We start from the raw sequence: 14,242 nt of genomic DNA, 5'->3' as shown, positions 1-14,242 counted from the left end.
CGCGAACCATACATTGGGTTTGTTTATTTGTGTTTTGCTTTTACCGCCCGGCTGCGCCGGTCTGCGTTATCTCTGCGCCAAGGGAAGCCCGTGTTCCATTCTTTCTTTCTGTGCCGCATGTGTTATCTGTTGTGATAGGGAGCGCATTCCGATCTAACGTGAACAGCCCAGAATAATCTTCTTGGATCTACTATGTTCTCGATGCGAATCGACGTTTCGAGAACCACGCGCGCCGAAAGATAAAACGCCTGCAGTGCGGACGCCGGGGCATTCGATTCGACGACACTCGCCGACGCAAGTCACTTTGTTGACCGCTGCTTCGCCGCCTCTGGATTCTTTTGAGTTGTTAGGGGAGCACAAGTTCACTCCAATAAACGTGTTTCTCATTGAAGACAACTGCATCGTCCTTGTCTTCGCGACAATATGGACCAAGGAAGGATCCCCGGCTGAAATAGAGCAGGCGCTACAAGAAGCTGCTGATGCAACCGCTAGATACGCTACCCGGGGCGGCCTCTCTTGCTCACCCGAGAACTCCGAATTCTTGGTGGTCACGGAGCACACGGCGCATCAGAAACAAGAAGAACTGCACATCACCATAGAAGGCCGACTAATTCCCCAACGCTCTCACATCAGGGTTCTGGGTCTCACAATCCAGAGTAATGCCAAAGCAACTATGACCATACGGAAGTTGCTAGATCAAGGGACACAGGTGATACATATGCTACGACGCATAGCCAGTCGGCACAGGGGAATGCGAGAGGCCGACCTTGTGCGACTCAGCGCAGCGCTCATCGACTCCCGTATATTGTATCACCTCCCATATCAAAATCCCACGAAGATGGAGCTCGAACGCATAAATGTAGTTCGAAGGAAGGCCTTAAAACAAGCACTAGGAGTGCCGCAATATACATCGACGCAAGCGCTCCAGGCCACCGGAGTCACCAACACACTGGAGGAGCTCCTAAGTGCGCAGCGCCTAGGACAATTCCACCGACTCCATAGCACCGACCAAGGCAGGGCCATCTTGCAGGATCTTGGCTACTCTGCGGACCCACCATCATCCGCATCGCAGGAAAAAAGATGCCTCTCCCTTGAACACCGAGCACGCATCACCATCGCTCCCCTGCCAAAGAACATGGACCCCGACCGGCATGCTGAACGGCGCCACATCAGGACCAACGTCCTCTCGAAAACGCTGCAGCGCCTCGTCCCCGTCAAGCACGTTTACTACGTTGACGCACATCCTGGGGAAGATGAGGGAGGCATCACGGCTGTCGTCGGACCCCTCAACTACGAACTAGTCACGCTTGAACCAGATGTACGTGATATAGACGACCTAGAAACTCGATCTATTGCACGAGCCATATACGCCGCTACCACCCATATAGTTCGTCCGCAAACACCCTTCATCATCGTCACCGGTTCGCAAGCCACCTGCAGACAGTTGATCAGAAATGATCTGCACCACCGCACAGCCCGCCTCATCAAAGACGCGCTCGACTACAAGCCGAACATGTTCCACATTATTTGGACTCCTGGGCACGAAGGTTTGGCAGGAAATGAGCGGGCACATACGCTCGCCCGAGCAACTATTTACCGGGCACCTGACCAGCTCTCATCAACTTTAAGCGGTACACAGCCGTCTTTTAGCCCGCGCGAATACCTCGAGTGTTTTCGCGCGCAGCGCAAGGTACACCCTTCTCCCCATCGTACACTCACGAGGCGGCAGTCCGTCCTCCTCCGACAGATTCAGACAAACACATTACCCAATGAACATCTCACACATCGCTTTCAAAGTTTACCCGGCACCCCTACTTGCTCGTTCTTCGGAGGTTACCCAAACATATTCCACACAATATGGGCCTGTGATCGACATCCAAAGTTGACCCCCATCCCGAATCCAACTCTAGCATCCTGGGAGGCAAGTCTGGCTGACCCCAGCGCTGCGACACAGCTCCTGCTGACGTCCAGAGCGGAGGAAGCCATGGCCACGGCTTCCAAAGACGGCGCCCTGGACTAAGGGTGCTCAGGAAAAGAAAGTTTACTTCCTTCCTTCCACACAGTTGGAAGGTTTTCATTCGATATAAAACCAGACAAAACAGTACACTGCTAAATCAATTTTCCGCAAAAAAGACAGATTTCATAGTTTTTTTTTAAAACTGTGTTTTGAAACGTCGGCATGTAAGAGATCTAAGATCTCAGGCTACTGATTCAGTAACCGAGGTATTCGAGAAGCCAATCGCTGCTCCCCATAACCTGTCCTTGAATACGGTTTCGCGATTAAGTTTGTTCTTAATTCATACGGGCTTTGGGTTCTATGAAACTCCGTGTTAAATTTATGTTTGTCACATTGGTACTTACGATATATTTCTAAAGACAGCCGATACTTATATAGTTTCCTGATATTTAGTATCCCATTTACCTCAAAGTAGGGCATACAACTCTCCGGGAGCAATATGTTATCTATAGCCCGCACCGCCCGTTTTTGTAACGAAAAAAGGTAGTTTAAGTTTGTCTGTGTTTTGGTGGACCACACAAGGCTACAGTAGCTTAGTCGAGAATGAACAATTGCATAATAAATCTGACGTTTAATTTTATTCGGAAGATAATGTCGCAGTCTATTCAGTGCCCCTACTGCTCGAGAGAGGTCTTTCCGCAAGGCGTCTACATGTTCCGTCCACGACAAGGTTTCGTTAAACAGAACACCTAAAAATCGAATTGTTTGTGATTGGCCGACATAGGTATTCTTGAAGTTTAGGCTCAAGTTGCCGGGTGCAGCCTGTCCTCTAGATCTGAAAAGTAGGTATTTTGTTTTCGCGGTGTTAAGCTGTAATTTGTTAGCCGTAAGCCACGTATTCAAGCCGAACAACCAACTGTTAGCACATGTGAAAAGTTCATCAGTGTCCACGCCTGAAAAAAATACGTTGGTGTCGTCTGCGTATAGCACTAATTTAGCATTACCTTGTATATTCAAAATGTCATTGATATATAATAAGAATAATATAGGCCCAAGTATTGACCCTTGAGGGACTCCATATTTATTTGCTGCTATCTCGGAGTTGTGACCGTTTACTACCGAATATTGTGTTCTTGAAGACAGATAGCTTTTTAGAAGAGACCATGCAGTGCCCTGGATGCCATAAAAACGAAGCTTTTTCAGTAATATGTCGTGTTGAACGCTGTCAAACGCTTTTTTCAACTCTAGACATATGCCTAGTGTTAGAGCCCTTTTCTCAATATTTTTGATAATGTCTTCTTTAATAGCAAGTAAAGCCGACTCGAGTGATTTATTTTTTGTGAAACCATATTGCTCCTTTACAATAAGGTAATTTGAAGTCAAAAACCCGACGATTCTTTTATTATTTGTTCAACTATTTTTGCAAATATCGAGAGCACAGAGATCGGCAGATAGTTGTTTAAATCGCCAGGTGGGCCCCCTTTTTGGATAGCAACTACTCGCGTTAGTTTCATTTTATCTGGGAAATTGCCAGTTGAAAGAATAAGATTGGTTAAGTGCGCCAGTGGTATGCTTACTATAGAACTTACAGCTTTTAACGGTCGCGGTTTTATCTCATCTGCGCCGGAAGAACATCCATCTTTAAGAGACATAATTTCGCTAAGTATTTCATGCTCATCTGTCGGGTACAAATAGATGGTGTTGGGACAATTTGAGGTGATAAATTTTTCGCACGGTATCTGTACTACGTGGGGTTGTGGACATCCAACAGCTGCAAAGTGATCATTAAATAAATTTGCGACATCAGCACCGGATAATCCTGGCGCTTGAAAGTTAAACTGTCTAGTGACCGCACTTTTTGACATTATTTCGTGAACAGTTTTCTAAACTAAACGCGCATCTACTGTCGTTCCAGAGAATTTCTCTATGTAATAATGGTATTTTGCCTTTTTAAAGGAGCCATGAAGAGAAAATACAACTATGTTTAATTTGAAAGAACTAGGACTCAGTATCTCACTCAGCTCCATTACAGCAACAAAAGGTGTTTTTTTAACGAAAAAAAAGCTAGAAGTATTTAAAATCTTTCAAATTTCGCGCCACAGTGACGTGTTATGAGCAAGAATGACGTCATACGGGCCAACAATAAAACATAATTTTCAGTGCGTTAACTGCACGTTAGCATTCAAGTGATGCGGTCAAATGGAACTAGAGGCCCCATTACAGACGTCCAGTCATGTGTCGTCGCGACAGGTCAGTTAGGCGGCCGCCAATCGCACAAACAACGTTCCGTGACGTCATGGAAAAGTTGCGGGAAATTGGCTAGGGGGTCGCGACTGCTTCACACGTTTTCTTTAATATCTCCGTTATTTGTTCGAAGATTGCAATGATATTGGTATCATTGTTATCGGGACTAAGCAGTCTTTCTAATAAACCCAACTTGTATTTTCTCTTCATGGCTCCTTTAAGATATTTCGCTCTTTTTTAAACTTCAGTAGGTCGCTCTCTCTTCTAGTGTTTAGAAAACCTTTGAATAGCCCATTTGTGTACTTTATTCGTTCATACAGTTCTGCGGAAATCCATGGTTTGCGTCGTTTTCTACGATGTTTAAATACTTTGAGCGGGAAAGACGCGTTATAAGCAGGAAGGAAATACGACAGAAATGTTTCATAGCAAGTGTTCGCATCTGTACATTGTATGACGTTGTCCCATTCCAAAATTGAGACACGGTCAACAAACGCCTTGACACTATGTTCTGTTATGCTTCTTCCGAAAACTTTTTGCCTAGACATCGACGGTTTCTTCGAAGGAAGTAAGCAGTAAATTGGTAGGTGATCACTGATACTACATGCAGGCGTACCTGATAGGATATTGTCAAGGGGAAAACTGGTGATTCAGAGGTATAAGATTGTTTGGGAGCTCGAAGTTATTCTTGTTGGCACATTAATCGCATTGTGACAACCATATCATTCAAACAGCTCTTCAAATGTTAGAAAGGTTTGGTTTTGTGGGCTGACATTTATGATGAAATCACCGATAAAGGCTATATAAAGTTTTAATTCAATACCAACCTCAATAAGTTTTTCAAAATGTTGGAAAAAATCACTCACTGATCCTGATGGGGGGCGGTACATCACAGCAATGAGTACATCGTAGCATCTGATCGCAATAAACTCAAAGTTGTCATTGCTTATTTTGAAGTCTGCAAGTACTTGATAAGGAACGTCTCACCGGACATATATCTGATCTGATTGCACGGTTTAACGCACCGACGCAGCGCAGGCGATGAGGCGCGCCGTAGTGGAGGGCTCCGGATTAATTTTGACCACCTGGGGATCTTTACGTGCGCCGAAATCTCGCACACACGGGCGTTTTTGCTTTTCGCCTCCATCAGAAAAGCGGCCGCCGCGGCCGGGAATCGAACCCGCAACCTTGTGCTCAGCAGCGCGACGCCTTAGCCACTGAGCCACCGTGGCGGGTTGACCGGACATATATAGCGACACCACCACCACGTTTGTGTGCCCGGCAAGCTGTAATACAGTCATAACCCGAAAATAAAACGCAATCATCGTCGCCCATAAACCAGGTTTCACTGAAGCATAATACTTCAAAGGAATAATTTAAGTCGGACAAAAATAGGTCAACCTCCTCACCTTTGTTTCTGAGGCTCCTGGCATTTAAATGAAAAAGAGCAAAACGTCTTTCATGCTTTGATAAATTACATCAACAGAAAAATTTGAATGTTGAGGCATCCCTTGTACATAAGACAACCTAGTCAACAAGAGAGTACGGGAAGGCCATTACAACATTCCCAGTTTGGCCAGATCCTCCTCTTTTCGAATAACGATGGATGGTTCACCAGATCGTTTTCTTAGCAACACCTTTCCATTTGAATGCCAAGCGTACGCATATCCGTTTCTTTGTGCCCACTCTTTTGTTGTTGACAGCAAGGCGCAAGTGTAATGAGTCATGTTTTCACAGAAGAAGCACTTGTCCTCTATTTCTTTAAGCGCGTGCCTCTTCGCAAGCCAGCTATCACGCAACGACTGGTTTACAAAACCCATGATAACGCCGGGCGTCTTGCCTGGCTTGGCAGGAAGCCTGTGCAGCGCTGATATATCATGGTCCGTGAAAAGTGGGATTTTCAGTTTCAGTGCCAGTTTATTAACTTTCTCCAACAAATTTTCGTTTTCAGTTTCCGGAATTCCATGTACTTCAATATTCAGTCGACGGCTCCGCCACTCAAGATCATCCACGGCAGTTCTGAGCTGGGCAATTTCTTTTGATGTCTCCGCGTTCTCAAGTTCGTCGACCCGATTAACAAGTTCTTTCGTCAAGTTCTCTTGCTTGAGTAGACGGCTTTGAAATTCGGCGAACTTATCGGACATATGCTGCACGGATTTTTCAAGCTCTTCTATCTTTTTTGGTAGCTCTAGGAGGTGGTCCAGCTTAGTTTCAATTTGAGTTAGTTTTTGCGCTCAGTCTCGTTCAAACGTCTGTGTAACGCCCTTACATGCATCACACTTCCACGCTTTTTTATAGATGTCACGCTTGGAGTTGAAGGTCTCCTCAGTAACACCTGAGCATGCGCCAACGTGAAATAGAAACTTACATTCCGAGCAATTCATGCTTCGGGCGTTCGCCGTAATAAGCGACCGACAAGTACAGCAGCGAGACATGACGGCAGACCACGTAGTACATCCAAATTAATTTTCAAGACAGCAAATTTGGCAGCGACGGCGGCGAAAGAAGCACAAGGAATATGCAACCAACCTGGGTCAGTTTAAAAAAATCGCGCCAATCCACCCCGTGAATGTGGTGGGAAAGCAAAGCTGTAAACGGCACCTATAACGATTTCCCATGCGACGTCACTTAAATTCACTAACACCGCTCTAGAAATAGTAAAACCAGAGAAAAGAAAATTTCACTTAACCACAGCATTTATTACTTCAAAGAGATATTTTTGGTAAGGTTAAATCAATGCATGATGCATGAACGGTGTTTGTTTGAGTTGTATTGGTGTAGCACAAGCGTGGAAACTTTTTTTATAAAATTAAAGCTCCAACCCGGTGTTAGACGATCTGACTTCTCCGTCTCTGCGCCGCGGACAGAGGCGACGAGATTTGCGGCGGAGAAGGAGCAGAAGGAGGCAGAAATACTTCTGTTCAGATTTCTGAACGGCCCAGAGTGCAGCCCTGGGGAGTGATTCCTTCTCCTGTGGCGCCTATATGCAGACCGCGCGGCCTGTGTTCTGTCCACCCGCGGTAGCTGGGTAGGTTGAGAGGGCCTGGACAGCAGCATCTCCCATTGCTCATGTTGCGTAGTTGACAGAAAGAGAGGAGCGTGCCCAGGGCTAAAGTCGCACATCCCGATTACGGGGTGGAGAGTTCCTACTTCTGAGCAAATGTTACATTCAGCGTCGTAGCGATTCGGATGCATTATTTGAAGACACGTAGGCTGTGGGAAGGACTCCGGATTGTATGAGCCGTAGGGTAGTTTGTTGTTCTCTGGAAACGTCAGGGTAAGGCAAAGGTACCGTCTGCCTCAGAAGGCGATAATGCTGGGTTATCTCCCTGAACGTGACAAGCGGGTGACTGTCCTCGTGCAGCTCCATAGCACGGGAGGCGAAAGCACAGGCTTGTTGGGTGGACGTATTCGTTGCCCTCCATTGAAGCGTGAGGGGGGGTCCAGATGAGCTGAATGGAACCGTTTGGGGAGTGGTTTTTTAGCACGCGCAGTGCAGGTGAGGACACCCAACCCAACTGTTAATTCCAGTAGGCTGGCTGGGAATCGGTTACTACCCTCCGAACCCCTGGTTGAGTGAGAGCCAGGGTGATGGCTGCCTCTTTTGCTGCCGTCACTTCTTGGGTCCTAAGTGAGGTAGACGCAAGGAGGTTGGTTCTGGAGGTAGCCACGATGATGGCGTATTGCTGCCCTCGATGTTTGGAGGCGTCTGTGTAGATAACTGCATGATCCCCACCGAGTGTGGTGTTTAGCGCTTGAGCCCGTGCTTTTCGGTGACTCTCGTCATGTGAGGGGTTCATGTTTCTAAGCAAAGGGAGCATCTTTAGTTTTAGTCGCCAAGACTCTGGAAGTACATCAAGCGGAGTGACATTCTGGGCTGCCCAGCCAATCTAGTGAAGCATGCGGTTACCCACCGCAGTTCTGAGTCGGACCTTCTGGTTAGAAAGATAGCCTTCTATCAGGTCTTCCTCCGTGTTGTGGAGCCCCGTGCTAAACAGCCTCAGTGTGGACGCACTCATGAGAAGACCAATCGCCTGCTCGACCGCCTTTTTACTCATTATATAAAGCATCTCTATTTGTTCCTGGTTGAGAAGAAGACAGGGAGTTGACGTAAGTGACTCTCGAGAGGACAAAAGCTTCAATTAATCGAAAGGTGCAGGATTAATTTAGGCCTCGCTTCTTGGTGGCAGCTCGCCCGATCCTGTGTATGGTTTGATTAATGCTGTTTTTGAGGCGCTGCAAGGAGACGTCACTCTTGGTGTTAGCCTCGAGATGTAGGGCCAGGATGTTGACGCTGGTGCTTGGAGTGATGGCCTGGCCATCAAGGAGTATTTGAATGTATACCTTGATTTGGCGTGAGGGCGGACGACAAGAAGCTGTGATTTTTTACATGAACACTGGAGGCCACAGGCTTTAGCGCATTGGCGTATTAGAAGTGAGATGCTATATGCACTGGTGTGAGCTTGCTTTAATTTTTGTAACTCTTAGCATATGAGCAAGGTGCGCACAGGGCCGCTAGATGGGCGTGAGTGGTCGCGTGACGCTTTCACGTGGCATTCAGCGAGAACGCAGGGGGTAAACCCGTATATGTGCTTGGTGAGTACACCAACTGTCTTCCCCGTCTTCGCGTGGGCTCGTAGCTAAATTGGTAAGACAACCGGCTCTCGCTATGTTAGTCTATTAGTTCCAGGTTCGATTCCCGGCGGTGCCAGTAAATTATTTTAATTGTTCGCTGGAGTTTTCTGGTGACACCAACGGTCGCGAAAGAACCGTTGGGGGGGTAGAGGTAAAAAGCTTTGCTTTTAAAAAATTCCCGCGCCTTCCCGCGAGGGGAACACGAGTAAATGCAGAGCATTGGGGCCTCAGTACTGATTGAAGGCAGTGTTGCTTCCATCGCTTCTTCCGTGATGCTGGAGTAGCAGACACGAGTAAACGTGGGCACGAGCGTCAACCAAGGAAGGAAGGAGCAACGCAGTGACTCAAACACGAGCGACCGCTAGCCGCTGTATTTGCAGCGCGCGCAGTAGAGGGAGAGCAGTACGGGGGGGAGAGCGCGCATGCGCAAGCAGCGCGCGCCCTTCCACGACCCACCGCGCTGCCATCACGCACCTGTTAGGCCGAGACCGCGACGGAGCGAACGGGCTGACTACGACGCATGCGCGCGCCAGCTGCTGTTGAGAGAGAGGAGGGAAGGAGAGGCGCACCTGCTGCGGACGCAAAACTGTTGACACCGTCCGACGCAGGAACAGGCGAGGCTAAGAAATGCTCTGCATTTAAAACACAGCTCAGTCGGGCTGCACGCTGGTCGCTGTCGCCGCTGCCAAATGCCGCTGCAACGCCCCTCGCCGAAAAGGCTCCTTGCGGGGCCGGTGATTGCGCAGGCGCTCTTGATGCGGCCGGCACTTCGGCTTTCCAGGATGTTGCTCAGCTGCGGGGGTTCCCGGCTTGAAGATGCATAGGCGACGATCCTGCGTCATTTCAAAAAGCACAGCTCAGTCGGGCTGCACGCTGGTCGCCGTCGCCGCTGCCAAATGCCGCTGCAACGCCCCTCACCGAAAACGCTCCTTGCGGGGCCGGTGATTGCGCAGGCGCTCTTGATGCGGCCGGCACTTCGGCTTTCCAGGATGTTGCTCAGCTGCGGGTGCTCCCGGCTTGAAGATGCATAGGCGACGATCCTGGGTCAGTTCAAAAAGCGCAGCTCAGTCGTGCTGCACGCTGGTCGCCGTCGCCGCTGCCAAATGCAACTAGAATCTCCAACTAGAATCTCCAGGGAGATCAATAGCGGTAATGTGAAACATTTCCGCCAGCTTGTGTCGTCCATAGATTGGAGTGGCATTCCCTCAACATTAAATTCTAATACCTTTTATGACTTGTTTATTAACAAGATCATTAAGGCCTACAATGGTGAATTTTCTCTTATTACTTTGACTAAAGCCAGAAAAGCTAGAAAGCCTTGAATTCCGCTTGAATTCTGAAAAAGAATAAAAGAACGCAATAAATTGTTTGATAAATTTGTAACACCCCGGGATTTAAGGGTCCTGATGGATTACAAAAAAGTTAGAAATAAATTAACAATGGACATAAAGAGAGCGCGCCTTCAGTACTACTGAAACACATTTGCGAGCATTCAGTTTGATCCCTCAAAAACATGGGCAGTTATAAAAAAATTTGCTTCGGAAATCAAAGGTTTCAGTGCCATTTGAACTAAAAATAGGAAAAGATACCTTCAGTCCAAAAGCCCTCGCTAATTTGTTCAACCAACGCTTCCTGTCTTTCAGGGTGTCCACTTCACGTAGCTCGGATCCAAGCGCTCATTTAACTTAAAACGTGTGCAGCTTAAGGTTCCTCTATCCTACTACTACAACTGAAATTACCAATGTGGTAAATAGTCTAAAAAATAATTGTTTTTCCGGCTTTGATGAAATTAACGCCGCCCCGCAGGGGCACTTTGCGTTTCAAGGTGATGGTAGTGGCGACATGGCGGACCCGGAGCCCATAAATTTAGCGGAGGGCAGTTCGTTTCATTTATTCTCTCTATAAGCCAGGTAGTTCTGTCACTAATGTTATGCTTTCAAATGGTATCTCACCTTTGCAGTCAAGACGCAGATTCTTGCGCCTGAAATTTTTGTACCTCCTTTCAAACCGCAAGCTTGCTCTGAACCCTGACCCCTACCCCACACTACTAAGAACACGTCAGACCCGGCATTCACACGCACTTTCTTTAACACCATATTTTGCTCGTGCTAACTTGTTCAAATTTTCTTTTTTTCCTCATACCATTGAAGAGTGGAACGTCTTGCCTGCAAGCAGTTTGCACTCTCCTGAGCTTATTTACGCCGAAGTTTGAAATTCTTTCTCTAACTATTGCAACTATTCCGCGTTCCCCTCCCCACTCTTACCTTTCATTGATTTTGTATAAAAATGTTACGCTTTCCGCTTTCTATTTTCATCATTCTTGTGATGTAATTGAAATGTTGTGCATAAAAACTGTATCACCTTGCCCCTCCTGCTTTGGCCTCTGGCCAGCAGTATTTGTAAAATAAAATAAAAAATAAATAAATGTGGGTTGGACCCACCCACACCCTCGGCCGTGCGTGGCTTTGCCGTGTCCGGGGAAAAGGGCATCCTGGTGATTCAGCAGAAGCCAGGGTTGTTTTGGACCTTCATGGGCCCCTGGCAGAGGCAACACACCACTTTGGCCCCCGCTTCCCGTAGACGGTGCCCCCAGTCTGACGCGACCTGGGGGGGAATCAGCCAGTCGCCTTTTCCTGTCTTCTCCATTCCTTTCCTTTCCTATTTTGTTTCCTAACCCAGTCCTGTCATCTTCTCTCTTCCTCATTTAACTGTTTTTTCTCCAGGCGGCGAGGGTTATAGTGGCAACGTACAGTTAGCGTGGGCTGCAAAGCCACGCTCCCTTCTTGGGCTCTGTGGTGGGTGACTGGCCTTGCCACCGAACTCATTCCATATTTCATGGCTTCCTTCTCCATTGCACCCAAAAGAACTGATCGGCCACCGAAACGAGGCCGCACCGAAGAACTGTTCAAACCGATTTCTAACTTCGTTTTCAAGAACCCTGACAACTTCCCACGCTTTCTAATGATACAGTCAACTGATAAAGCAACCCCCCTCACCAGCAAATCTGTGTTTTTAGTTGCAAAGTTCATTGAAAGTTTGATAAGGCAAAAACTATGAAGCGAAAAAGCTCACTTCTGGGGACCTGCTGATCGAAGTCAAGAGTGGACAGCAGTCCAATACCCTTTTGAAGCAAATCAAGCTAGCCGACCTTGAAATCACAGTGAATCCCCACCGTACCCTTAAAAGCTGCGAAGGTGTCATGTCTGAATCAGAACTGATGAACGAAACAGACTCTGACCTGCTTAAACGTTTGCGCGAGCAGGGGGTAACCGCTGTGCGACGCATCACCATGAGACGAAACGGAGACGAAATTAAGACGAATCACGTAATATTGACCTTTGATCGCTGCACTTTGCCTGAGTGCGTAAATGCAGGATTTCTGCACTGTAAGACAAGAGCATACAATCCGAACCCGCGACGTTATTTCATCTGTCAGAGGTATAGGCTCGGCAGCAACTCGTGCCGAGGAAAACAAACATGTGCGAAGTGCTCTGAGCAGGACCACTCTGCAGACTACTACAAAAGCACACAACTTAAGTGCAGCAACTGTGGAGGACGCCACGGAGCATCCTCTCGCCCTTGCCAGGAGTTTAAGAAAGAAAAAGAAATCATCAACCTAAAAGTGACGCAAAATTTTTCATTTCGAGCAGCCCGTAAGCGTTATGCTCTGCTTCCTTCAGGGACCTTCGCCAGCGCGACGCGCCGGGAGGTGGGGTGGAGTCTGGTTTCTGCGGCCACTCAGGTCAGTGAAACTGACTTGGTGGCACACCCACCCCTCGAGGTGCTGCCCTTGGCAGGCCAAAGGAATTGTGCATCGCCAGCAGTGCCCGCAGGCGTTGCACCTGACCAGAATTGCCCTGGGAGTGGCGTTGCTGTCGCTCCTCGACAGACTCCGGCCGCCGAAGGTCCGGTGGCAATGGATGTGGGTACAGGAGTCCATCTTCTGCAGTCATGTCCAGCACATCGAAAAAGGTGGTGGTTCAACCTTCTGCCATCCCATCAAACGCGTTGCGGGATGGGCGCCGTAAAACCTCACTCCCGTCAACGACAAAAACTCAGACCAGGAAATGGACGTCACGCCATCTCGGCCTGCATCGCAGTCATCCAAAGAACAGCGCAGCAGTCTTTGCAGCGGCAAAAAACCACAAGCTCCCCGAGTCACTGGCACTGATTCGAGCTCAGTGACATGGGGATCTCCATCCAAGCAAAACCTGTGCTCAACACCTTTCTTCTAATCTTTTATGGCAGTTCAAAACATTATCAAATGGAACTGGAGGGGACTGATTAGAAACCTCGATGACGTCTACGAAATCCTTCATAAGTACCATCCAAATATCTTATGCCTACAAGAAACACACTTAAAACCTACATAAACCAACTTTCTCAAAGGATACTCGGTATTCAGGAGAGACAGGGACTGCTGCACTCACTCCTCGGGTGGTGTAGCGATTGTCTTGCAAAGCTCTGTCCCCTGCCAACCTCTTCAGTTACTCACAACCCGCGAAGCTTTGGCAGTCTGAGCAATCCTCTTTAATAGGTTAATAACAGTTGGCTCTGCGTACATTCCCCCTAATTGCCGTCTATCGAGCTCAGAATCGAGTCCCTGATAGATGAGCTCCCGGAGCCCTTCTTATTAGTGGGCGACCTTAATGCTCACAGTGAGCTCTGGGGGTCTGAACGAACAGATGCCAGGGCCGCTTGCTAGAAAAGTTTTTGTTCTCTTCCGGAGCTTGCTTACTCAATAAAAAACCGCCGACATACTACAACACTACACACAACACATACTCACACAAAGACTTCGCAATCGGCTCTTCTGTCCTCTTTCCATCTGTTGAATGGGGAGTGGACGATAATCCTTATGGGAGCGACCACTTCCCAGTCATCCTGGAAAGCATTGGCAAAATCCCTATCAGTTCCATCTGTCATAAAAGGTTTAAAGAATGTGCTGCAGATTGGCTGAAATTTAAACAATTATCTCGGCTTTCATACACATCTGTAAACCATTTAGGCATTGACGAAGCTTGTGAACTGATTACGGCCCATATACTTCATGCTTCCGAGTGCTCAATTCCGCAAACATCTGGTGCCACACCTAACACTAGGAGGCCGTTGTAGAATGAGGAGTGTCGGCATGCACGGAAGGCTCAAAATAAGCCATGGGGTGCCCTTCGCAGGTATCCCACTTCAGAAAACCTCATTTTCTTCAAGCGTGCGAAAGCACAAGGAAGGCGCATTCGCCAGCAAGCCAAAAAGGAGAGCTGGCGCTCTTTTGTCCCTTCTATCAGTTCTTACACAGATACAGGCAAAGTATGGAATAGAATTAAAAAGCTTAATGCACGTAAAACACACAGCCTAACCTTGGTTAGCAATGCGGGTGACACCCTCGAGGACCAGGCAAACGCACTTGGA

This window comes from Haemaphysalis longicornis, unplaced genomic scaffold, assembly GCF_048455015.1.
Source record: "Haemaphysalis longicornis isolate Haplotype H1 unplaced genomic scaffold, Haemaphysalis longicornis Haplotype H1 scaffold_1, whole genome shotgun sequence".
NCBI lineage: Eukaryota > Metazoa > Arthropoda > Arachnida > Ixodida > Ixodidae > Haemaphysalis > Haemaphysalis longicornis.
The sequence above is the reverse complement of the archived record's forward strand: the minus strand, read 5'-3'. Positions refer to the sequence as shown.